Here is a 26552-nt window from a genome sequence, read left to right as displayed (position 1 = left end):
TGGATTTTTGGAAGCTCTGTTCCCTATTCATTCTGCAGGGGAGCAGGACAAAAATCCACATCAGTCAGTTTCCTGTGTGGGGTTTTCTCAGATATTGTATTTAACAGGTTTTATCATTATGTCTTCTCTATGCTATCCTTTTTTACTTGGAGGGCTTTTTGCAATGAGCCATTGTAATGTACCTAGACCAGCTTCTATACTACACACACAGGAAGGAAAGGCTATCAGGGAAAAGATAATTAATTAGTAGGCTTAGGTATCTCAATTTCCATGTAGGAAAGAGGACATTCAAAAGTCAGGCATTCAAGGATCATAGAATATGGGCTAGGGAAAAGGAAGAGATAGATGGAAGAAATAGGAGGTAGTAGATTTACAGAAGATCTCTAAGACAAGAAGTGGAATTTCATACTGGATTCAGGGAAAGACCAGAAAGCAGTGAATATATAATGTTTGCAGGTGGGGACATTGTTCAGTTATGAGCATGAGAGATTAGATAGCATACCTTGAATACGCTGATTTTTATTTGGGGCTCAGAGGGGCCATAAAGAAAGGCAGCCTCAGATGATGATGATTGATGGTGATGTTTTGTTTCTAGTAGCGCCAACAGTAAAGCTTGCATTGTGCAAAAAAAGGCATAGCTTTGGTGGACAGGCAGATTCACAAGCTTCGGAGACATTGAAAACAAAGCTTCAGACTTATAAAGTGCTTCATGCTATATATGAGGTGCTGAGCAACATCTGTTTCCGTAAACGGAGTGAAGAGAATTCAGAACTTCCCAGCAGGCATCCAGCACCTTGCAGGATGAGGCACAGAGTGTATTCTTAAAAGAAATAAGAATAATTGTATATGTAACTGGCAGCTTGCCTGTATTGTACTTACATACTAACCATGTAACCCAGCAGATTGGCAGGACTGTTGGTTATCCAATCAAGAGATTTGTTATATTTAATTCCTTGTTACTTTTGTTGAAAGCTCAGATGAAGTAACACTAGTCCACAAAATGTTTCTCATAGAATGAAGTCTTTATTGTTTTGTTTTGTTTTCCAAATTTTGTGTAAAACATTGAATAATTTTCTACAACCAGATCTTGATTTGGGACCATGGCCTAGTCCTATAAATTTGGGGTAGAAATAGGGCATTGCAATTACCAGTCCATCCCAAGGTACAGTAGATGCCCACATTTCTGCCAACATATTTACTATATTTTTAATTACTGGATTATTTTTTGGAATAAAGTATTCAACTTTACATGTTTATAATTCAAAATATAGTCACAACAGTATGTTCAAATCATAGTATGCAAAATGTGTCTCTACTACATGGTAGTTAACCGATGACTTTGAAATATGCAAGCAGGGAGTCTCATTTAGATAGACGACACAAGAAGTAAGAGGTACCAGTGATGCTGTCTAGTGTATCCTAATCTTTTGAAAACAAAGCTTCAGTTTGCTTTGTACTTGATTGCATTATTTCCTGACAAATTTTGTGATCTATAGTTATTTTACACTGCTACAACATTGAAACTCTTCACCCTTTAACATGTGCTCTTGAACTAATTGCTTTGAAGTTCCCAGAAGAATTACTCCAATGAAAAATAAATGGTACTAGCAAGACAAGTTCAGCGATATGAACAGCAAGGGCAATGAGTTGCATATACTGTGATCCTTGTAATATAGCAATCAAACTATTACATGCTAGAGAATTTATGTACAGTTAAGGCCATGCTACAACCTAATCTTTTCATGTCAGTTGGGATTTTGCACAAAGGTAGGGTAGAATATGATGCTAAATAACTTTAGCTGTCAGGTTATATGATTATAGCTGTGTGGTAAAATTGGGATGGTGGAGGTGAAAGGCTCCATTTCCCACTGTCAATCCCTAAGCCATCCAGTCTCACCATTTTACTTATTTATATGGGTACCCACTCTTCCACCACAAGTCAGATTTCTAAGCCTTGTACAAGGTTTATTTAGTATTATGTGACAAGCTGAAATGAGTCTCTGCTCTTTCTGGAATGTTGTTATAAAACCAAACTTCATTTATCAACATATTGAACCACCCTGGTATATACCCACTTGCCAGTATATACAGATGTACTGCATTATAGCATATAGACCAGTTCAGTGAATACAAAAACTGCAATGAAGAGAGAATTAAAATATTGCAGCTTGTTTAGGTGCTGGCTTAACCCCCCTACCCCCAAAATCCATGTTCTCTCTAGAATTTGTTGCACTACAATAATTCTTCCATGCATATAGGGGTAGTAGACACCTGTATTGTCTTTCAGGCACATTGTACATTAGGGATACCTGTGTTGATTTCTCTTGTGGATGGATGTAATTTGGGAAAATTAAATAAAAAACAAAGCACCAAATGTTGCTCTGTTATATCAGTTAATTACTCCCCGCAACTTTGTGCCCCATTCAAATTCACCCCCATTGCAAATCCATAGGTGTATTTGCATTCACAATTGAGGTTGTGGAATGCTGCGGAGTTATCTGGTTTCACTTGAGTGCAACATTTCTCTTTGCATAATATCTGATACATATTACCCTTTCCCTTTCCAAACAAACTAACCTACCTTTCCCACATCACTCCTGTGTAACCTCAAAGCAATATTTATATAGACATTTACTTTAAAAGACAGTTTGCTTGAAGCATTCCACCTAGGGAAAATTGAAGGTTATGAAGTGAAGCACACCTCCTGGACAAAGCTCCCTAATTGTTACTTGAGTTTGGAAAACTAGACTTTGCAATATTTCCTAAGGCGGAAATATTTTTAAAAGTGTTTTACTCGATAAAGAGCAGCCTGTGCTAGGTATTATAGATAAGCCTACTTCAGCCCTGGGACAGCACCACTAGGTAACTCTCAGACATTAGTAAATTCTGTATTTAAATTTCATTACAACATTTCTCTTTCTTTCTGTTGTCTATTTTCAGACTCCTTTTGTTCGTGTTCAATTCTGTCCACTTCCTGTTCCATTTTTTTAAACCTCTCTATATTTTTTCCATTATAATTTTTAATTGTGTAACTATTGTAATTGGAACATGAAACATGTAAGCTGACATTTGAACCTTCAATGTTGAAGCGCATTATAAACTGGGCAAAACTCTCCCATCTCTATTTCTGACCATGTAAGATTACACAGGGGAACACATTCCCTTAAGTTTGTAAGGGTTAACTAAAACTTGCAGGTTTTCTGACTGTATCTTTAAACCATTTTATCTTTATTTTATTATGCCAGGAAGCATGGGAAGGCAAGGGAGTGTCAAATGTGTAAATGTGTGCTTGTGGTTTAAAGACTGTTAATCTCTAAATACTGATTCATTAAACAGCCACCAACACAATACAAACAGTACAACAATATGATTTGCTAGTCCTTGTGGATGGATATAGATAATAGAGGGCTTAGTCATGAATCAGCCTACTCATTGAACTGTGTTCCTATGCATCATACACTGTTATCTCTGAAACAAACATGGTTGAAAGGTTGCATAGAATGAATGTTAGTTATTGTTGTAATTTAGAAATGAATATGGGGTTTTCTTTTTATTGTAGTGTAACTGTAGTTGCACAAATGACAAGGAATATGTTCTACTAAACCCAGTAGAGATATCCGGCACAATCTTCATTAAAGTGGGACAAAGACCATGCCATCTGCTACAACTAGTCCCAGCTCTCACTGGGTTTGTTTTCTCAGTAGCTCTTCCTGGTTGGAGCCACCTGTTCAATTTAATTATAAACACTTTCTTAAAATGTTGCACATTATGAGCTCTATTTCTCTCAAGCGATGGGGAACTAGGACAAAGAATCTGGTAAAATAGGTTGCATTCATGCTTGGGAGAGAATGTTTAGAAAAATTAAACAAAAGGAGGAACTAAATGAAGTACAGTCTTCAAGAAAATGAAATTTCACCCAGGTTTTTTTTCCCATCACGTATAGGAGACAAAAGGCCTCAGTCTGTTCTCACCGTTTACACCAGTCTAACTCCATTCAATAACTCAATGGAGTTATTTCTGAATTACACCAAGTGAGAGTGATGTAGGCACAAAACATTTTTTATCTGGTGTTGAGCAGGTCACAATTTTTTCAGGTGCAAAATTATGAGCTAAAATATTTGAAAGTGCAACAGGTCACTAAGATCTGAAATGTGCCTGTGTATCAGAGACACTGAGGGAACTAAAGTGCAGGCACAGGTAATTGCAGATGTACAAATTGCATTCAAAGTTTGTGCACACAGATGAGAGTCTGCAAATCCAGCCTGAAATATTCTCTGTTCCTAATGGAGCTGGGCAAAACCTATTCAGCAGCATATAGTAAATAAGGGACGTTTTCACCCTGAGACTGATTGTAATGTGCTGCTGTATAGAATAAACTGGCATGGGGAGCAAACTTTGAACTTAGCTCTGTTTGAGACCCCTGGCATTTGTTACTATTGCAAGTATATTTCTGGTTGCATTTTATGCTGTTTATTTGCGACAGCATATGTCAAGGCTAATTCCCCACTCTGGCACTTTGAGTGCAGAAGATGGGGGAGCCCTCAAGGATTCTAAAAATTAATACTGGCCACTGTACTTTTAATACTGTCCAATTAGATGGTGCCACCACCCAAGTTCAGAACCCCTTTGAGAGCCCCGGAAGGTGCACTTGGGAATTCCTTCCTGTGGGGTACCCTCAAGCCCTTTCACCCCCGCCCCCTGGGGAAGAGCTGAGAAAGAAGGGGGGGACAATAAACAAATAAACAAACAACATGTGCATAAACTTCTTATGACACAAAAATCCAATTCTGTTCTTAAAAAAGGTAATTTTTTTTTTTTTTTAAAGGGAAGAAAATACATCTGGGAACTCAGGCTATTGCTAGATTTTAAAAGAGCAACTACAAGGATTAAGCACCAAGAATAGCTTTCTTGAGGTCCAGCTTAAAGGTTACAAGCAAAACAAAAGCACTTGGGGTTAGCACAGAGGAATCCACAAGCCGTAAAGAAATAAAAGGGATAAACGTAATCGCATCTTCCTAGATGTTTCCTGGTCTACTAACATATCTGGGTTTTTAAATGAGAAGTTACTAGGTATGATACTGATGATTTTTCATACCTGGACCAAGCTTCTTACAGCATAGCTCTGCCCTGTCTGCTTCTCCCCAGCAGAACAACCACAGACAGACAAAAGGGGAGTCGTTTTTCAATTTTAAAAAGTTCTGGCCTTCCCATTGGCTCTTTTGGCCAGGTGCCCATTCACGTACTTTTACCTATGCATAGCAGTGAGACATTTTAACCCTTTTCAGGTAGAGCAATTAGAGAACACCTACTAAGAGGGATTTTATAGCTACTGGCTGGCTGGGTGTCCATAAAAGGGAGCTCTCCCCCCCCCCCCCTTCATTTAGCACAGCATAGATTAAAAGATTATACTTATCTGGCTGTTCTATGGGACATATGTTAAGCCCATATGGTGGCTTTCCCTAAAGAGGAAGGGAACTTCAAGAAAATAAAATAAGAGGAGATCAGAAACTAATTCACATCTTAATTAAAGCTGGATTTTCAAAGGAGCCTAGAGGAGTTAGGCACCCATATTTACTTTAAATTCCCTTAGTTTCCTTTGCATATCTCATCCTATAATAATTCTTATCTTGGCTCGGCAAGAGTCCTACGGGAAAAAGCCAAGACTATCTACTCTGGATTCTGGAGGCTTTAATAAATACGTAATTATTAAGTTGTCATTCATAGATGGACTGGTTTTTTGTTTGTTTGTTTTTCAGGTACAACTTTGTGCCTATCTTTTGGTACCTGACTGTGCAGTAGAAAAATGTGAGTCTACTACCAGCTATTCAAGTAATTATAATTACTTGGTAACAAGATCTAGATGCCGTTATCTCTACATTGTACTCAGTGCTTACTATTTCCTCCATGAGATCCATATGAGTTCTGCATATGATATTATGTGATGAAGTTTAGGTGAAACATCTGTTTCACTCTGTATAAACTTTATGAAAAAGCTGAAAGTGAATGCAAAATTTAGAGAATGAGCTTTAAGAACTGTGGTGACTGTGATTATTAGGCTTCTAAACCATCTGTGCAGCAGAGTTCAAAAGACTTGTCAGTAGATGTAGCTCAGGTTAAAACTGGAGAATGATTCCAAGAATTAGGTGGCAGTGGATGTAATCTTTAAACAAGGACTCCTTCACGGGGATAACTCGATTCACTAGTGTTACTTTTTTTGTTATTCCGGTCCAATTAAAATGACTGGGTCTAGGCCACCACAGCAGTTCTGTGATTGCATAACTCCAGTAAAAGAGTGGTCGAACAGGCCCATTTAAGATAATTAAAAAGATATATTAGTGTTACTACGTTTGGGAAAATATAAGACACCCACTGTGCAATTTGCCTATTTTCACCAAATTTTGTAACTTTACTATAATTTGGTGGATTTTCCTGTCTGGATTTTGACCTCACATATGTATATTCATCTTCTATTGAAATTACTTTTCCATTTGAAAATTGAGTGGAAATGGAATTGAAACATTTGTCAAGAATCAATGTTTGGGGCTGAAATCTGCAGGTCTTTTTTTGACAAAATGCCAGTTGTGCTTGTTTTGCCTGCTTGCAGATGGGGGCATTATTTAAAAAAAAAAAAAAATTGTAGCTGGACTGAGACACTGGAATTCTGAAAATAGAGGGTTGCTCCTGGATAACTTTATTGCTTGCTTCCCTTGATGTTTCTTCCCATTGGTGCTCTTAATTGGTTACTTTTTCTAATGTGTCTTGAAGATAAGAAGCCTCCTCTAACATAAGTGTTTCATAGTATCAATAATAGTATCATCATTAAGAATTATTCATTTGCAACAGGAGGAACTTGTTCAGAGCCCCATGTACAAAGGCCTCAATATTCAATAATGCTTTTCTTACCTTTGTTCTCTGCACATCATTCATGACAGTTTCATACAGTAATGAAGGACCACAGCAACTGCAAGAGTGAATGATTCCCTATTGATAACCCAGTGCTGCATATATACTTCATAAAAAGATTTGATTCTTTCTCTCTTCTAATCCATTCTGGAACAGTAATCTCAAGATGTTGCTGTCGTGAATCATTCGTTTCCTTTTTTAATTACCTCTCCTATTACACTTAATAGCTATTTAGCTTCCTCTCCCGTCATGCTGTAGCTATTGTTCTCTTTAACCCTAACAACTCCCTTTTGGGAACTGCTTTAATTTTCTTAGTACTGGGACTCTGTTCTCCATCTGCTGATTTCACTAGTAAATCAGATGTCAATGAAGGTTAGTGTAATAGGTCAAGCAGAGATAAGTCACCAGTTACTTACCATTGGTATTTTTATGAGTTGTGAGTTATCTTCCCCTGAATATGGCGAGAGAGAGAGTGTGTGTGGTACTACCCCTTACTATTGCCAATATCAGTAAATCTGAAACTGCAGTTGAACAGATATCGCTAATAAAATTTGGTTTTATCTGTTCATTGATCTAAAGCCTGGATCCCAGTCAGTAAATGTACTGTGTACTTGTGTAAATGGAACAGGGTGTATTCTAAGCTCTATAAGCATTTTCTGCATTGCTATAACTCCCTCAAAAGAATCAGGGAAAAAAAGAGACCTTGGGTATTTCACTCTGAACAGCAAAGGGGTTAGTGGTAGAATGCTCTCAGTGAGGAGCACTCAGCTATGGAATAACCTTCCAACATTGGGCTGGAATATGCAGGATTGACTTTCAGGTCATGTTGTGAGATCTAAATTTCTGGACTGGGATCTGGGCTCTCAAAGAAGATGGAGTCTTAAAGTGGGGGAGACTGTGTATAGGGGAACTGGAGTTTCAGTGAGGAAAGTCCTTTTTAAAAAAATTGTATTGAAGTGGCAATTTTTTTTGAAGGTTTTGATGTTGATTTTTCATAGTACCACTCTTTTTTTAGTACCCTCAAAGCTATCTACAGCAGAAGATTGGCACTTTTTAAAAGCACATTGTTACAAATATAAATAAATAACTCTTTACATGACTCTTGAATACATTAATATTGGAACAGCTAATTGAATAATATTCACAAGTATCCTCTTTGATACATTTTCTACTTTACTTGCAAATGACTTAATAGACAATTTATTTTCTTCCCTCATTATTAGACCCAGCTCTGTAGGTGGCCAAATACTGTTCCTCACATACACTATACATAATTTTCCCCCAGAGAATTGGCAAGTGATTTATTCATATATACTTATTTTAAAAAAATGCAAGTAGCTCTAATTGCTTAGTCCTCCAAACAGCAAAGCACTTATAAGCACGTGCTTAACTTTAAATGCTTTCCTAAATCACTGCCTAGTGCTTTGATCCCACAACTGGCTTCACACTGGCAAACCCCTGCCACTGTGTAGAGTGCACTGAAATGTCCACAATAGGAAGAAAGCAGACCCATAATCACGTTGAAGTTCAGATTGCATTGTGTGCAGTAAGATTTTAACACCCGTTAACTCTCACGTTAACACATTTTTAAACCCACTTTTTCCCCTATGATGGCAAAATCTGAATGGGCATAGGGATCTGCCCCCGCAGTGTCAGTTGCAGATCATCACCATGATACTATGCCATTTCAAGTAATCATAAACATTAATCTAGCTTGATCATCTCAAGTGCCATGGTATTGATCCTGCTTATGTTTTTCATAGAGGCAGATTATTTATTTTGAGAGAGAATTATGAAATGACAAATATGGTGATACGTCTACATTTAGTAGTTGGGGGTTTTTGTTGTTGTTTTTTTTAAATTCCCACACATTTGGTTTGGAGGGAAAATAAATAATTCAGTGCATTGTTTTATTCTTTAAACATTGTACAATGCATACAAATTCAAACAGATTCCCATAAAAGAATGGCAGTAAGCCACCTGCCATTATAAGGGAGAATGATAACATTTAGAATCCTCAGAGTTTATCACCGCTGTGTGACTCTCATATCTGAGACCATGAGAATTAAAATGGAAAAGCAAGGGCAACCTCAACTGCAAATTCAGAAGTGTTGATAAGTTAAACCTAATATTTCACCGCAAATCATTATAGCCTTTTCAAAACAATAAACTTTGAAGAGTTCTGTGAGCCCCCCAAAGAGAATTTTTAAGTGCTATCCTTTTTTAGATGTTGTTTGGGATTTGTTCCAAGATCAGGCAGGGGGAATAGAGTCAGACTGATGGAAGGAAGAGATGGTTTGGTGCTAAAAATAAATAAAACACATTTTGACACTTTATCATAACATTGTGAAATAGTATACTTTGAAGTTGTTCATGAGCCTCAACAGATTTCTTGTTTTGTATGTTCAAATTTGATATTTTTTTGTGTACCAAGACCAGGCAAGGGGATCTAATATTTTGTATCTATCTTGTGTTTTTAACTGTTTTGCTGGTGTAAGATTCTTTTTTTTTCTTGTGTTTTAGTTTCCCTTTATCTCTGTTCCTCCAGACTCTTGTCTTAACACGGTCAAGTTTTTTTCCAAACTTATGTCCCTCTATATACTTCCCACCTAATCTCTAATACAACACAGAATTGTTTTGAATAACAGCTTGAAATTCCTCATTAGAAAGATTGAACCACTTCTGCAGCTGCTGCCCACCAGAACCTGAATTCTGCACTCATAACTTCCATGGCAATTAAGGAGCCCACTAAAGGGTTTCTACATGGGTTAATATGTGGCACGCATGTCCATGAGGGAAGTTCAGATATAAATGAAGAGTATTGCTATGCCCCATGTGCTTCAAATTAAGTAGTAGTCTATCCTACCATCGTTAACATAATTATGTTTAAAAGGTGACTGAATAGCTCTGTGTGCAGTCACTGAGACCTGGAGTGTTACAGAACCCCTTATTTGCCGTCAAAGCAGTGTGGTGTAGATCAAAGGAGTATTGCTCATCAGAGCATGTGTAATTTGTTCCAGACTAGTGTGTGTTTGAGTGATATGCTTCAGTCTCCTGCTCAATCTCCAGTGGCCCAGCCATTGAATTGGATATACAGTGACATCTGTTTAAATATGTTTTCTATACAGTGAAGGACCTGCAGCCTGTATCCATGCCACTGAGGGAAATCATGGACATTTCCATTATAGTATATTAGTCCTCATAGAGAGGGATAATCCAGCATGATCAGGATCCTACAGAATCTCAAAGAAAATGCAAAGCTTTTCTGCAGTCAGCAATGAATTTGCAACTATTATGAGTACCTTCTCTTGCTATCTGCCTGAGGTTTTTTTGTTCTTTCAAGGAATTATAATGCCTCTGCAACTCAGAGCTAGTTGACAAATATCTGTTTGTTAGCTTCAGTACATTGATATAGCTTTTGCCAGCCTGAAATCAAATGGGCAGTTTGTTTGTGTGTGCTCTCTCTGGCATGACAATTATAGTGAAGAAGTAAAAAGGTAGGTTTCCTTTGTTTCTGTAGTACCGTGAGGAGAAAAAATTGTGGACCAGATCCTCAGCCAGTGTAAATCAGCACTGCTCCATTGACTTCAATTTACCTATGCCCTTTTACACTAGTGGAGAGTCTGGTGGTATATTTGCTAGAGAGAAGAGTTAACATGGCTCAGATGGATATGTGGATATGGAGTTTTTAATGTCTATCTTTTCCAAATAGTCTTCTGTAACTCTAGCACTTAGTCATATTTGCTTTCTATGCACTTATCACTCACAATGATTTATTTTCCACCAGTGTGGAGCAAATAGAAAGAAAAGAATCAAACTACACACTCAATAATCTCATAGGCAATACCAAAGAATTATTGCAGGGTTTCTGTAGCATAGTAAAAAGGGTATACTGTTGATTTATTGCAATAGCATTATAATATTCTCAGTGTTTTCTGTGCAGTTTTTATATATCCTAACATTTAGTTGGCTTCTAGAATAGATAGCTACTGAGCTGTACATAGTGTGTCTATGGCCTTGTCTACACAGGAGTGATTTCGGGGTTTAACCTGAGGTCTAAATTTAAACCAATATAGTTTTACAATATAACCTCCCCACTGCCATGTAGATGCAATTTTACCAAAATAAGAGTATCCATGTAAAGCAATATATTGGTATAACGATATCTGTATCACTGGCAAAAGTTGCCCATATAGGCAAGGCCAATATTAGATTTATACTGCTACTCATCACCTTAGTATCTGAGTGTCTGCCATGTAAAATCAGTAGTAAATAGCCAAGTCCCTAGTGGACTTCATGTAGTCTCTTGTTCACCTCCTTTTTTGAGGTTAAAAACTCTGCTTTGGGTGGAGTTTATTTTCTGTTTGTTGGATTGGATTTATTGACTTGTTTACAGATTTTTAACGGTTTTGGGGGACAGGAATATATGTTTTGGATGGATGGGTTTGTCATTGGAGTGAGTGTAATACTTGCTATGGCAGGTCTATTTTGCAGGGCATGGTTTTGCACCATCCCCTAAAAATGGTGAGACTGACTTTCAACTCCTTTGGAAGTTCATTCCACAGCCCTATCCCATCAACCAAGAAAGTTTTGTGACCTGGTGTGATGAGGCTGTAGGTATCAGAACTGACATAGCTGGAAACCAGACCAGCTCACCTATATGATGACGATGTTCAAGATAAGTGTTAGACTTTTAAGGATGTGTTTACTGTTTAGACCAGGGGTCAGCAACCTTTCAGAAGTGGTGTGCCGAGTCTTCACTTTAACTTAAGGTTTCGCGTGCCGGTAATACATTATAACGTTTTTTAGAAGGTCTCTCTCTATAAGTCTATATTATATAACTAAACTATGGTTGTATGTAAAGTAAACAAGGTTTTCAAAATGTTTAAGAAGCTTAATTTAAAATTAAATTAAAATGCTGATCCTACGCCGCCAGCCTGCTCAGCTCGCTGCCAGTCTGGGGTTCCGTTCACCTAGTTCGGCAGCGGGCTGAGCGGGGCCTGCGGGCCCCCGGCTGGCAAGGGGCCGGCAGCCGGGACCCCAGACCGGGGGTGCAGGTGGGAATGTGGGGGGGGGGTGCAGAAGCTCCCGTTTGGTTCTCAGGGTGGGGGTGGGGATGTGGGGGGGTGCAAGAGTCAGGGCATGGGGTGTGGGGGGCTGGGTATGTGTGGGGGTGCAGGAGTCAGAACGGGGGCTGGAGGTGTGTGAGGGGGTGCAGGGGTCAGGACAGAGGGCTGGGTGTGTGTGAGGGGATGCAGGGGTCAGGGCAGAGGGCTGGGTGTGTGGGGGGGTTCATGGGTCAGGGCAGAAGGCTGGGTGTGTGGGGGGGTGCAGGAGTCAGAACGGGCTGGAGGTGTGTGAGGGGGTGCAGGGGTCAGGGCAGAAGGCTGGGTGTGTGTGTGGGGGGTTCATGGGTCAGGGCAGGGGGCTGGGTGTGTGTGGGGGGGTTCAGGGGTCAGGGCAGAGGGCTGGGGTGCTCTGCTCATGGGGGTGCTCACGGCAGGGGGCCGCAAGGGATATGCCCCATTCCCACCCCTTTCCCCAGGGCCCCGTCCCCACCTCTTCTCTGCCTCCTCCCCGGAGCAGCGAGCATGCTGCGGCTTGGCTCCGCTCCCCCTACCCCTCCCCTCGCAAGGGCGATTAGCTGATTGGCGGCAGGGAGAGGGAGAGGGGAGGGGCAGGAAAGCACCATGCTGGGGGAAGAAGCGGGGGAAGGGGGGAGCTTGGCTGCCGGCATGACCAAGCTTCTGCCTCCTGCCCCCGCAGGAGAAATTGGTGGGCGGGGGGAATGATTGGGCTAGGACCCCGTCAGGCAGCAGCATGCCATCAAAAATCGGCTTGCGTGCCATCTTTGGCATGCTTGCCGCAGGTTGCCGACCCCTGGTTTAGACTCTCTAAAATGCTTGTAAATTGCTGCATGCATTAATCTCACTTGTAATGTCTGTATCCCATGCTATTAAGTAATATGTAATTTTGGCATTATAACTGTAAAAATGCCTGCTCTGAAATTGTGAATCAAGGCAGGAGGAGGGATTGCTCTGCCCATCAAGGATGACAGAAAACTAAATGGGCTATTGTGGAACATCACGATACAGAGTCTTGGTTAATGGCCCCCTCACACCCGTGAAGGTGCTATGTGCAAGAAAGCCCATCCCATCAGCTTGAATGCTGGAAGAAACATGGACACAAGAAAATTTTCTATCCCTCTTTGCTGTTTGGACTCTCATAGGGATGGAGCTAGGAAACAAAAGCAGAGATCCCCAGGGTCAACCTGGGATAACCCTAAAAGACTTTCAATGCTGGCAGATTACTACATCTGTCAGCTTTTGGAACCATAGACTGTCACTCATTTGTGTATATATATGGAATCTTCTTTACCCTGTAAATAACTCTTTAGTTAGTTTATTATAGGATTGGCTACAAGCGTTGTCTTTGGTGTGAGATCTGAGCTACAAATTGACCTACGGTAAGTGACTGGTCTCTTGGGGCTGAAAGCAACCTGTATCTTTTGTGATCTTTGGTGTATGGCAACCAACTGTCACTCAGTCCAGCTTGCTGATTGGCAAGGTAGACTGGAGTGCCCTGGGGGACTGTCTGTGACTCCATGGTAAGACTATTCTAGTGCTTCAGGAGTTCACATTTGTTACTGGGTTGGTGAAATCTATTTATAGAACATATCACCCCTGTGGGGTGTCTGCCCTGCTTCTTGACAGTCTGCCCTGAGGTTGGCACACTCAGTCATGAACCACTGCAGGCATCATGACATTGGCTCTCCCATACTTTGTCCTGGGTTTTCTGATTTGTGTTTTGGCATCCAGTTCTTTTTCCCAAGTGGTCACAGTTTAGTTATAACACAACCATATGTATGAGTAGTTTTAAATGATACCTTCAGTGCCGTACTCACTTGCATTTGTCAACACTCAATTTCAAATGCCATCATATTGCCAATTCACCAACCTTTTTTAGGTCTCTTTGGAATTCCTCAGAGTTGTCTCTAATCTTGACTAACCAAAATGTGTCATCTAGAAATCATGCAGTGTCACTGTTCACCTCCTTTTATAGATCATTGATGAATTTTTCATGCAAGACCACACCAGTATGGACCTTTGTAACACTCAACTGTCAACCTATTGTAAATGTATACTTTATTTTACCACATGATGATTTATTATATTTCCTCCTTTTTAGTTAATTTTCCCCACATCAGATGTCAACATCAAGATTGATAAATATTGAATTGATTAGAAAGTGCCAAAAGCATAGAACACATGCCCTCAATTTCCAGTAACACTTTATCTTTTGTTCACTTATATGGGATAAGACAAACTGAGCTCCTGTTACCTCTTGGGCAATGAACAAGAATTTTTACAGACAAAATATGTGCTAGTGTTAATTGGAGATTTCATCCCACAGGAGTTCAAGGTGACTCATATATGCATATAAAATTATATATTCTTCTAATTTATTCACTTTCAATTGGTTATGAGCTCAATTAACACAGTAATTAATGACTTAAGTACAAGTCTGACAACATCACTAGCTAATTAATGTTTTAATTTGTATCAATACTTAAAAGATAAATTTTCAATTTTGCCTGGGAAACAGTAGCTTTTTTTTTTTTTTGGTGGCTCTCTTTTAAAAACTGGATCTTGTTTCATTAAATCTTGTAATTTTATGTGTCCAAGGGGTTTTGTCAATAATTAATATTTCATGGCAAGGGAACATTGACAAGGGAAAAGTTTTATATTACCTCTATGGTCAGCAACTGGATGTACTTAGCTGGAGGATGTGATATAACTGTTATAGTAAAGAACAATAGGTATGCAAATCAAAGGGCATTCACCTTGATTTCAGAGTGGTAGCCGTGTTAGTCTGTATTAACAAAAACAATGAGGAGTCCTTGTGGCACCTTAGAGACTAACACATTTATTTGGGCATAAGATTTCATGGGCTAGAACCCACTTCATCGGATGCATGAAGTGAAAAATACAGGAGCAGGTATAAATACATGAAAGGATGGGGGTTGCTTTACCAAGTCTGAGGTCAGTCTAACAAGATAAATCAATTAACAGCAGGATACCAAGGGAGGAAAAATAACATTTGAAGTGGTAAGACAGTGGCCCATTACAGACTCTTGACAAAAAGGTGTGAGTAACAGTAGGGAGAAATTAGTATTGGGAAAATTACATCACATGATCCATTGTCTACAGCCAAGCTCTAAGATAAAACCGCATTTGCTCCGATCCCTCAGATAGAGACAAACACCTACAGAATCTCTATCAAGCATTCTTAAAACTCCAATACACACCTGGTGAAGTGAAGAAACAGATTGACAGAGCCAGAAGGGTACCGAGAAGTCACCTACTACAAGACAGGCCCAACAAAGAAAGTAACAGAATGCCACTAGCCATCACCTACAGCCCCCAATTAAAACCTCTCCAGAGCATCATCAAGGATCTAAAAACCTATCCTGAAGGACGATCCCTCACTCTCACAGGCCTTGGGAGACAGGCCAGTCCTCACCTACAGACAGCCCCCCAACCTGAAGCAAATACTCACCAGCAACTACACACCATACAACAAAAACACCAACCCAGGAACCAAACCCAGCTACAAACCCCGGTGCCAACTCTGTCCACATATCTATTCAAGGAACACCATCATAGGACCTAACCAAATCAGCCACACCATCCGGGGCTCGTTCACCTGGACATCTACCAATGTGATATATGCTATCATGTGCCAGCAATGCCCCTCTGCCATGTACGTTGGCCAAACCGGATAGTCTCTATGCAAAAGAATAAATGGACACAAATCTGACATCAGGAATCCTAACATTCAAAAACCAGTAGGAGAACACTTCAATCTCTCTGGTCACTCAATAACAGATCTAAAAGTGGCAATTCTTCAACAAAAAAACTTCAAAAACAGACTCCAATGTGAAGCTGCAGAACTGGAATTAATTTGCAAACTGGATACCTTCAGATTAGGCCTGAATAAAGACTGGGAGTGGTTGGGTCATTACAAAACCTAAACTTAATTTCCCCAGTACTAATTTCTCCCTACTGTTACTCACACCTTCTTGTCAACTGTCTGTAATGGGCCACTCTCTTACCACTTCAAATGTTATTTTTCCTCCCTTGGTATCCTGCTCTTAATTGATTTATCTCGTTAGACTGACCTCAGGCTTGGTAAAGCAACCCCCATCCTTTCATGTATTTATACCTGCTCCTGTATTTTTCACTTCATGCATCCGATGAAGTGGGTTCTAGCCCACGAAAGCTTATGCCCAAATAAATGTGTTAGTCTCTAAGGTGCCACAAGAACTCCTCATTGTGTTTTCACCTTGATTAGTGAGGAGTGTCTAAAGAAATGGAAGTCAAGAGGGCTTTCCAATGCTTGGCTTGGCAACAGGATGGTGGGGGAACTCCCAGGGAAGGAGGAATCATAACCTTTATATCAGAAACAGACTTATACATTTCCTCCAGACTGAACTCCTAAGCAAGCCCTCCTTTGGGGAAATTTCAACATCATCTCACGCTAATATGAAAATGAACTCTAGTAGTTGAGACTTGATCCCAGTAGGATTTCTGTCTGAGTAAGGAATTCAGGTTTGGGTCTTTTAATACTATGATTGTTGTTAGTGTTGAAGTGATTTTATTTACATTTGCAAGGTGTTTGGAGGGTACTGCATTGTCAGTGGTGGTCTTTCTGCAGAGATCCAAAACACCTAGTTGTTTGTTCAAAAGGGGGCTTACATGTCTTCACTGTGGGTGTTTGGGAAGCAAATGGAACAGAGGTTTTGATGCCTTCACTTAATTCAGGCAATTTTAAGGAATAAGAAGTGGGTTTTTTTAGTTTTTTTTTTAAGGATCTAATTTTTATGTAAGTTTCTGTGGTCTTAGCCAACAACATTCTCTTCCACTGAGAATGACATTTCCTTACAACATGATCCTGGAATTAACAAGGGGGAAATTTTCATAGCTTTGTGAAATTTCAGTCTACTATGGCTATTTTAGATACATTTTATCTGAATATTGCATTACCATTTTTAAATAATGGCATATTTACTATGCTTCTAACATAGGCAAATGTTTTAATATCTGTAATAGTTTCAATATATGCCTTATATATTCTGATGCAGCATACAAAAATATGAAAATTAAAAAGCACAAAACTTTAATTAAAAACACCATATTGCTTTCTGAAAAATTACAAGTATTATAAATTTTACAACTGTTAAAAGGATCATCCTTGAATTATTCAATACTAGTACAAGTTTTTATGCTCTGTGTAGAACTGTCTGTTCTGATACAGTATTTTTATAGTTGTTTGACACTTTTTTATGAAAAAGAATAAAAGATGTGAAGCTGATCCAGGATGTCAATTTTTTTATCATGTCCGAACAACTTTCTGGCTGTTCATGTTTTTAGATCAAAGTATTCTAGGTTGTTTATTATTATTTATTTAAAACCCTGACCAGAAATAATTGGTTGAACTCAATTTTACACATGGTTATGTCTGGCAAAAGGGGGTGAAAGACTTATTGTTGTGTTGAAAATTTTGTTTTGATATGAGCATATCAATGAACAGATCATTTTGTTTTCTTTATTCTGGTTTGTATTAAGTAGAGAGAGATCTACTACTAAATTCACTTATGAATAAAAGCAGTGGTAATTTCAGATACCAGGGGCATGAGCATAAACTGAGAGACTTGTATATAAGATGTGTGTTTCCGAGCATGTCAATAACACAAAAAGTAGCCATGTGCAATTATGGCAGATAGAAGTGTGAACCAACACTCAATTTGAGGCCCTAACAACATACTATAAAATACCCTGAACTGATGAGTTATCTCTAACCTGATTTTATGGTTATTCTGTTTTGGGTTCCTATTTTTTGGTTGCTAATAACAACAATATTGTGACTGTAGGTTACAGTATATGCATCATAACTTTGTCATATATTTCCTGTAACAGTTCCTTGCTGTATTTTACAATGTTAAATTTCAATAATCTTGTAGTATTTAGATTTTCTATCACAAATTATATTATTTTATGGAGTAGGGGTGGGATTCCCCAAAAGGACTTGGGCATTGTAATGCTGAGCATCACAGCGCCTAACTTTTAGGTGCCTAGAAAAATCACAGGATCAACACTGTGTGATCTACAAAGTCAAGTCAGATGCCTAGGAACATATAAAATCAATGGGGGGAGAGTGGTATGTTAGAATGTGATCCACAAAAGTGTGCTGAAGCTAGCTGATGGGAAAAGCTAAGACAGGTATGCCCAAAGCCGTGCCTCCCTACAGCATGGATTTAAGCACCTAGCTCCGTGTAGCAATGCACAAATGGGAACTCCCTGCCTGGAGTCAGGTGGCTTAGGTGCCTAAGATATTGCTTGAGGGAATGAGTTACATGCTTGCCTCACTCAACGTGGAGGAGGAGGTTCCCCTTTATAATGTTTAGCTCAGTGGTTACAGAACTCTTCTGAGGTGGGAGGCCCCTGTTCAAATCCTTTCTCCTCTTCCAGCAAGAGAGAAAAAATTGAACCTGTGTTTCCCACATCCCAGGCAAGTGCTGTACCACTGGGCTAAAAATTGTAAGGTGGGCCACCACTGCCACCTCTGGATGGGTTTTGAACAGGACCCAATCCAGTAAGCGGACAGAGCACACCTACCAAACTGGGCATTGTACGAGACTTAGGTGGCTGAACGCCTACCTTCCTCTAGTTCATGATTCGATCTGGGGCTTAGGTGTAAGATAGGCATCCGGATGCCTAGAGGGAGGCATAGTGTGTGTGCCCAGAGGCAGGAACGTGCGCACTTAGATCGCTTTTGTCCTGAAAACAAAAGTGCTGAGTTTGTTTAGGCACCTAAAGGGTTCAGTGGGAGTTTGGTGGATTGCAGTGGAGCCAAAACCAGGCAAGCTGGACTTAATGATGGCTGGTTGCTATAAACCAAAGATAATAAAATATTCAGGTTGCTCCCAGTATCAAGACACCAGTCACTTACTCCAGGTCAATTTGTACCTTAGATCTCATACCAAAGGCAATGCTTGTAGTCAATCCCATAATTAACTATTTGAGGATATATTATCTAAGAAAAGAAATGAGTTTATTACAAAGTTAAAGCAGGCAAACGCGTGTGTGTGTGTGTGTGTGCATATGCACATGTGCACACACACAGTCTGCGGTTTCAAAAAGTGACAGAGTTGTAGTAATCTGTCAGCTCTGAATGTCTTTTAGGGATAGCTGAGGTTGACCCCGGGGATCTCTACTTCTGCATCATAGCTCCGGCCCTGTGAGAGTCCAAACAGCAAAAGATGAAAATTTTCTTTGTCAGCTAATTTTATTTCCTTCTTCAAGAATACAAGCTGATGGGACAAGCCCTTCTACATGTAGCCTCTTCAAGGCTGTAAGGGGGCAATTAACAAAGTCTTTGTATTGTGATGGCCCATTTCATTTTGATAGGCCTTCTTCACAGGCAAGAGATGATCCTTTCTGACTGGGTTCACAGTTTCAGAGCATACATGTTTGTACAGTAACAGAGCAAAAACTTAAATATCACCTTATAGTATGTGAGAAAGATACTTATAAATGAGATAAATGCATGCAGCAACTTACAAGCATTTCATAAAGGTTATAAGTCCAATACCCATTTTAACCATACTAACACTAACACAGAGGTGAAAGTCTGGTTTCCAGCAATGAATTTGATGCTGGGCTGAGACCTAAAGAGCTGGTACCTGGTCTGCCAGTGTCTCAGTTTAAATCAGTGGACGATCTGGTTCCATAATTGTGCCATAGCACTTGAAAGCTAGTGTGCATCTATCATGGTAACAATTTTCATATGAGATCTGTGCATCAGACCTTATTTTCATACCATGGATCACATCCTGCTCACCTTACCCATATAAACACTCCCATGGTCTGGGAATTTGACCCTGGATGATGTCTTGTATTATACAGAATCATGTCTACTGCATAACTTTCCCCAACAGTTTCCTTAGGTGAATCGGTACATTTCTTACACTGTGAAGGAAGGAATTAAAAAAGTTAATGTCATAGGTCTTGCTGTCCCTGGAAGTTATGGTGGCTCTTCCATATTAGAAAGAGTACTTACCTTTCGCTATAATCATACTGCCTCTCAGTGCATCTTGCTCCTTCTTACTTCACAACATGACAACACATGCTCAGTGTTTCATTTGGTATGTGAATATACAGAGATTAAGCCTGTAGTCATTACTCAAGCAAAACGCCCTTTATCTTCAGTAAGTAAAATCTGAGACTATGGTCCTTAGATTGCAGCAGATCATGGATTCCCCTTTTTGGTTTATCACATATGACAACTTCTCTAAAATAACTCTGTTCAGTTAGTGGGGGGGGGGGGGGAGTCATTCACTTTTAGATCCAATAGAGCTCTATCCTATTGGGAGTGCAATAGAAACAATTACAAATAGAATGACAAAATGCACCTGCAAGAGAAATTGGCCAAAATAAGTGTTAAACTGTACTCTCCTTTCCCTTCTGAAAGACAGAGAACTGACTTGAAAAACACAAAGTCAATATGGTTGCCAGCAAATTCGAGAGATGAATTTCCCAGTTTCTACGACAGTCCTGAAAAATATTTGTGGTCTAATGGTAATGCTTTGAGTTGGATTTAGAGTGTTGATTTTTGTCAAGTAGATATTTAAGTGTTTTACAGTTAAGATTGCTAAAGCTCTTTAGATCTTTCAGTCAGCAGAGCTCGACTGTTTTAGGTGAGTGGATGTTCTATTAAAGGTTCTGGGCAATATGTGTCACAAGAGTGGACAATGGCTTTATTAAGTCATCTAAAGTTATCTCTTTCTTCTGTATAACCTAAGGATTTAGCATTTTCAAAAGTGGATGTTGACCTAACTCTGCTTACATTGAAATCAATGATAAAACTCTTGTCTTCAATGGGATCAGTTAAACCAATGCTGAAATCTTCTGAAAATCCCAATCTTATACCATGTTCATCAGCTTGGCATTTAAAATCCTTAGGGGTGGCAGGGGAGAGAGGGGCGAATCAGCAGGCTGATTTTTCTTTTCCAGGTATGATGATTGATTGCTTAGGGTTCATAAAATGTTGATTGCTTGGCGCTCATAAAATGTGAGATTCAGACACGTGAAAAGTATTAGAATATGTAAATAGTATTTGGCGGTAGCATTATCAGGATAGGTTTTTGATAAAGAATATGTTGATATAACATACAATTTTTTAAAATTATTTTTAATGTTTAAATTTACTGTACATATTTTGCCCAGATACATGAATACAATATAAACCATATAATGCTGCTATATAAAAATTGATATTAAACTTAATTGAAATACTAATATGCAGCTATGATCTAAACAATTTCTATATTATTCTTCCTCTCCCCTACTTGCCTCTCATGCAAAAATATTATAATAATAAGTGTTGGTTGCAACATATGTAAAATATTTCAGCCCTATCATCTTGTGAAGTAGAGGTGCGTTGAGGTGTACCATCACATTAATCATGCAGTTCCATAAATCAGATCAGTCCACAACATCAAAGCTGTAATTTTTCTCTCTTGAGGCTTCAAAAAATAAAAATCCCTTCATAAACTACTTTTTCTATATATAAATCTGTAAGGGACTGCTGTAAGGGACCTTATTGATTTGGTGTATTTATCTCTATGGATGCTGTTGTACTTCTAAATTGCCACAATATTATTACAATAAAAGCTGTAATTCAATGTAGATATTGTTGATTCTATAATAATTGCCTATTTGACTGTCATGCTTGGGTAAAATAATTTTAAAAAAAAGTTTTCATAATTCTGGAGTGTCTAAACAAACATTAGTGTCCCCAAGATGTCCTGTTCTGTGTGCAGATGGATAGCTGTACTCCATACAAGATTGAACCCTAAGGCCAGCTTCTGATCTCAGCCACACCAGGTGTTGTGTGTGTGTATGTGCAGTGCTGAATCGAGGGCTTATAATCAGGGCTTGTCTAAAGAGTAAATTACTGTGTGGCAAGCTAGAGTGTGAATGTACAGCCCACCAAGTTGCTGTGCAGTAACTCATTGTGTGGACACTGCTACGATGCAAGGAAAGTCCTTCCTGCACTATATCAGTGTCCACAAACAGTGTTGCCCCTTATCTGAGGAAACAGGAGTCTCTGGATTCTACTGTGTTTGAGCTATGCATAGTTGCTGAGGTTGGAGGTTCGCTTAGGGAAAGAAGATGGCAATGGCAGGAGCCTGCTGCAATCTCCTTTCACCAGGAAGCAGAGGCTAGCATGAACCCTCGAAAAGGTGGGATTGACCAAGACAAGGAACTTGGGCAGGCCTGCTGAGGAATGGTCTGATCTAAGAACCACTGAAATAGAAAGGCTTCCATTGACTTAAATGACCACTCAATTAGGCCCTCAATGCACTGTTTCAGCAATCTTAGCTAGTTTAGGTCTAGTCACACACAAAAGCAGACTCCTTAACCTCCAAGCAAAAAACACTGAGTACCACAATGTTGTCTACCCTCCCTCAAGATGAATCCTTCTGTAGAGTGCTGAGGACTCACTAGATGCAGAGAGATACAATTTACACTCATCTGCGTCATCTTCAGTGAATGTTAACCCATTTCTTTAAAGTGAATTTAGAAACGTAGGTTCATTTGCTTTAATACTGGTGTGGTAGGGAAAGTGGAATCTTTGCATCCATGGCAAATCTTTCAATAATCATTCTCCTGTAATATTGTTAGTTGATAAGCATTTAAAACTGTGAATTGCTTTCCTTCCTCTTCAAAAGCATAATGTTTATTAAAGTTACTCACGGTTTTAAGAGTTTTATACTGATGTTTTAGAAACTTAATTTGAACACATTGTAGATATTGTGACATTTGTGATAAATGAAGGGGGAGAGTGGTAACTCCCTTTTATGGACCCAGCCAGCTAGTTATCTATAAAATCCCTTTTAGTAGCTCTTCTCTACTTGCTTTACCTGTAAAGGATTAAAAGTCTCACTGCGATGGAAGGGTTAAAAGAAGTGAGTGGGCACCTGGCCAAAAGAGCCAATCAGGAGGCTAGAACTTTTTAAAATTGAAACAGGACCCCCCTTTTGTCGGTCTGTTGTTTGTTCTCGGGGAGAAGCAGACATAGTGCAACTATTCTGTAAAAAACTTGGGGCCAGGTATGAAAAAGCATCGGTATCATACCTAGAAACTACTCATTTGAAATCCCAGATATGTAAGTAGATCAGGAAATGTCTAGGAAGACGCGATTATGTTTCTCTCTCTTTATTTCTTTATGGCTTGTGGACTCCTCTGTGCTAAATCCAAATGCTTTTGTTTTACTTGTAACCTTTAAGTTGGACCTCAAGAACGTTATCCTTGATGCCTAATCCTTGTAAGTGTTTTTTTTTTTAATCTAGCAATAGCCTGAGTTTTCAGATGTATTTTCTTTTTGTTTTTAATAAAGTTTACCTTTTCGAAAAACAGGATTGATTTTTTTGTGTGTGTCCTAAGAGGTTTGTGCACATGTTTAATTAGCTGGAGGCAACAGCTGATTTCCTTTGGGTTTTTTTCTCAGCTTTTCCCCGAGGGATGAGGAGGGGTGAAAGGGCTTGAGGGTACCCCACAGGAAGGAATTCCCAAGTGCGCCTCCCTGGGTCCTCAAAGGGGTTTTGTACTTGGGTGGTGGCAGCATCTACCCATCCAAGGTCAGAGAAAAGCTGTAACCTTGGGAGTTTAATACAAGCCTGGAGTGGCCAGTATTAATTTTTAGAATCCTCGCGTCCCCATCCCCACCCCCATTCAGCACTCAAAGTGCCAGAGTGGGGAATCAGCCTTGACAACATGCAAAGAAAATAGAATCAAATTGAAGTAGACAGGCAGCAGTTCTTGCTCTGTGCATTGCCCGGGTATCCTGCACAGGGAGGTAAGGTGGAAGTGCTTGCTCCTTCTTACACCCCTGCACACACAGTCTAGGTCAGAATCTAGCTCTTATGGAGTATTACATGCAGACTAAAGACTGCAGAATATCACTGCAGCACATTATTTCCTGTAAGAAACATAACCCTCAGTCAAAGCTGTCAGTCTCCTGCAAGATAAACTACAGCTATTAGGGCAAATAGGATCGGACGTTGTTTTTACTGCAGTAACTGAATTTAAACTGGAGGCATACTAAAATAAAATGTGTTCTTTGTATATGAATTAAGAGCAGCCTTAAGCGAAAATAACTCCTTTAGACAACATATAACCAATTAATTCTGCTCAACAGTTTAAAGTAGTGCCTGACTGTTGTAAATTTTCCTTTCAAGGCCTACACATTCCACATATGCCTCAGGAATACATGTGGACTAAGATTTTTAAAGGTGCCTAGGGGTTGAGATGCATAACAGTCACTTAAAGACATGGGTTACGCATCTAAATCTCCAAAACACTTTTGAAAAATTTACCCTGGTCTCCTTCCCTGAAATGGTGTTTCTGTCTGAGTGCCCAGCTGAAAATTGTTTGTTTTTCTTTCCCCATCCCTCTGACTTTTTAAAAATATTTTTGTTAATGGAGTTTGGAGGAGAAAAAAATCACAATGGTTGTGATTAGCAGTGAATTGACTTTGGCCATGAACATTCAAGCAATTGAGTTTACCTTTCATGAAAGCAAGTGACTTGAGTATTTTGCACTGGGAATGGTATTTTATATAGGATGGAATGCTATTGGATTCAGTCATGGCAAAAATACCCCCCAACCTCTCTCCAGTGTTGTGGCATAGACAGTGAGCCACACAACAGTCTAACCCTTTGCAATTCGGATTGCACATGTGTCAGTGTGTACGTGTACATGTATTACTCAATATCGAGCTCACTTGCAGCCTGCATCAGGGGCAGTGCAGAGATGTATCTCCCAGTGGGAGCGGTGGCTGAATTTCTGCCTTAGTCTGCCATGACTCCAACCCCACCTTTGGGGTGTCCTGAATTACAAAGCGAGTCTGTGAGGGAATCCTCATGTAGGGAATCCAAGGGCTGCAATTGTGCCTGACCACTGCACAGAGATGAAAGCAGTAGGTATTTCTTGTGGTCTCCCTTCCTCTTATGCTACTTTTGAACAACCAGGTAAAATCTGGGCCAGAATGAGCACATGTTCAATATGGAGCAGCTACTACTGACAGGAACGTAGTGACAATTCTGTTTTACAGGAGGATACAGTTTTTGAAGAAAAGCTAAGGTTTGCTGTTGGTTTTGCAAGAAAAATCTAAAAGAACAGGTGACTGTGTCAACAAGGGCCAAAGGATAAGCAGCTCTGGAGTCTAGGGGTGGATTCAGTGTATGGAATCAGTATTTTAAACTTTTGTTCATTTTGTTTTTCATTGCAGTAGTTTTATCAGTAGCAACAATATGCCAGACCTTGCTGAACTGAGTAGCACTGAAAGGAACATTGGGTTCATGCAATTCAGCAGAGCAATCTATAGATGCTTCAGTCAAGAGGAAATAGTGTGGAAGAGAAAGGAAAGAGGAAAGGAGTGGATCAATTTTAGTACTGGGACAAACATTGTCAAAGGATGATAGACGTGTTGTGTAGGCTTAGGAAAAGAAATGACTTTTTAAATATTTCCCAAAGATCTGTATCAGTTTTCAGTACCACCATATATGCTTCTAAAGGAGAACTGTGTCATCAGCATAAGTCAGTTACAGCATGGCCCATACTATATAACTTCTGTAGGGTTCTACATAACTGATATTGTGCACCAAACAATGGGTGCAGATTTGTCTCTTATGTTAACAGCCTTCTACTTCGTCCCACAACTAAGAATGATTGTTTACAAGAATATTGATATTCATTTCTCTGGGGTGGGGTGCGGGGTGTGAGAGAGAGAGAGAGAGAGAGAGATTGGGTCATGGACACTTGAAAGTTATAAACCTTAATAAATAAATAGACTTTACTATTAAATAAACCTGGATAAACATTTTCAAAGTCTGTATTAGTTATGATTCAGATCGGATATTATTCTTTCAAAGTTTAGGATTTCCTAAACATCCATGAATTATTGTCCTATAAAACTATGAATTTACTAATACTGATAAAGTTATATCTAGGTAATTGTATTTGGTCCTGAAATACTGTAAAGAATGAAGCTAGCTATTCTAAGCAATAAATTGCATATACTTCCTATATTTAATATAGGACTGAACACAGAACTGGAACAGGGTACCCCTCATCTTCACTGGACTCCAAGAACAGACACAATTAAATGAACCAGATGAGCTTTCACACCCTTCATGCAATTATTGTGTGTGTATGCACTAAGAAAAAATGACATTAAAACTCTGCATATTACTCATAGCCCACATTTCCCAGGGAAATGTACCTCAGGACAGGACTGTTTAGTTCAGGAAAGAGATGTAAAATTTCTAAATATTCGTAATCTTGTTTGTTTGCTACCTCTCCCTAAATTCATGCCCCTCCCTGAGAAATAAAAAGCCCCAGTAACTTCTTCAATCCCTGCTCTTGACTATAACTGTTATTTGGATCAAGTGAATGGAAAGAATGTGATATGATTTATGTGAACACTTACAACAAATCAATACAGCTAGAATTCCAGATGCTCGAACTCTAGTTATGGAGTACTTAGAATTACTCATGAGCAGTACATAGAGCAAACAAACA

This window comes from Emys orbicularis, chromosome 9 (assembly GCF_028017835.1).
Source record: "Emys orbicularis isolate rEmyOrb1 chromosome 9, rEmyOrb1.hap1, whole genome shotgun sequence".
NCBI classification, from domain to species: Eukaryota; Metazoa; Chordata; order Testudines; family Emydidae; genus Emys; species Emys orbicularis.
This window is presented reverse-complemented; position numbering follows the sequence as displayed.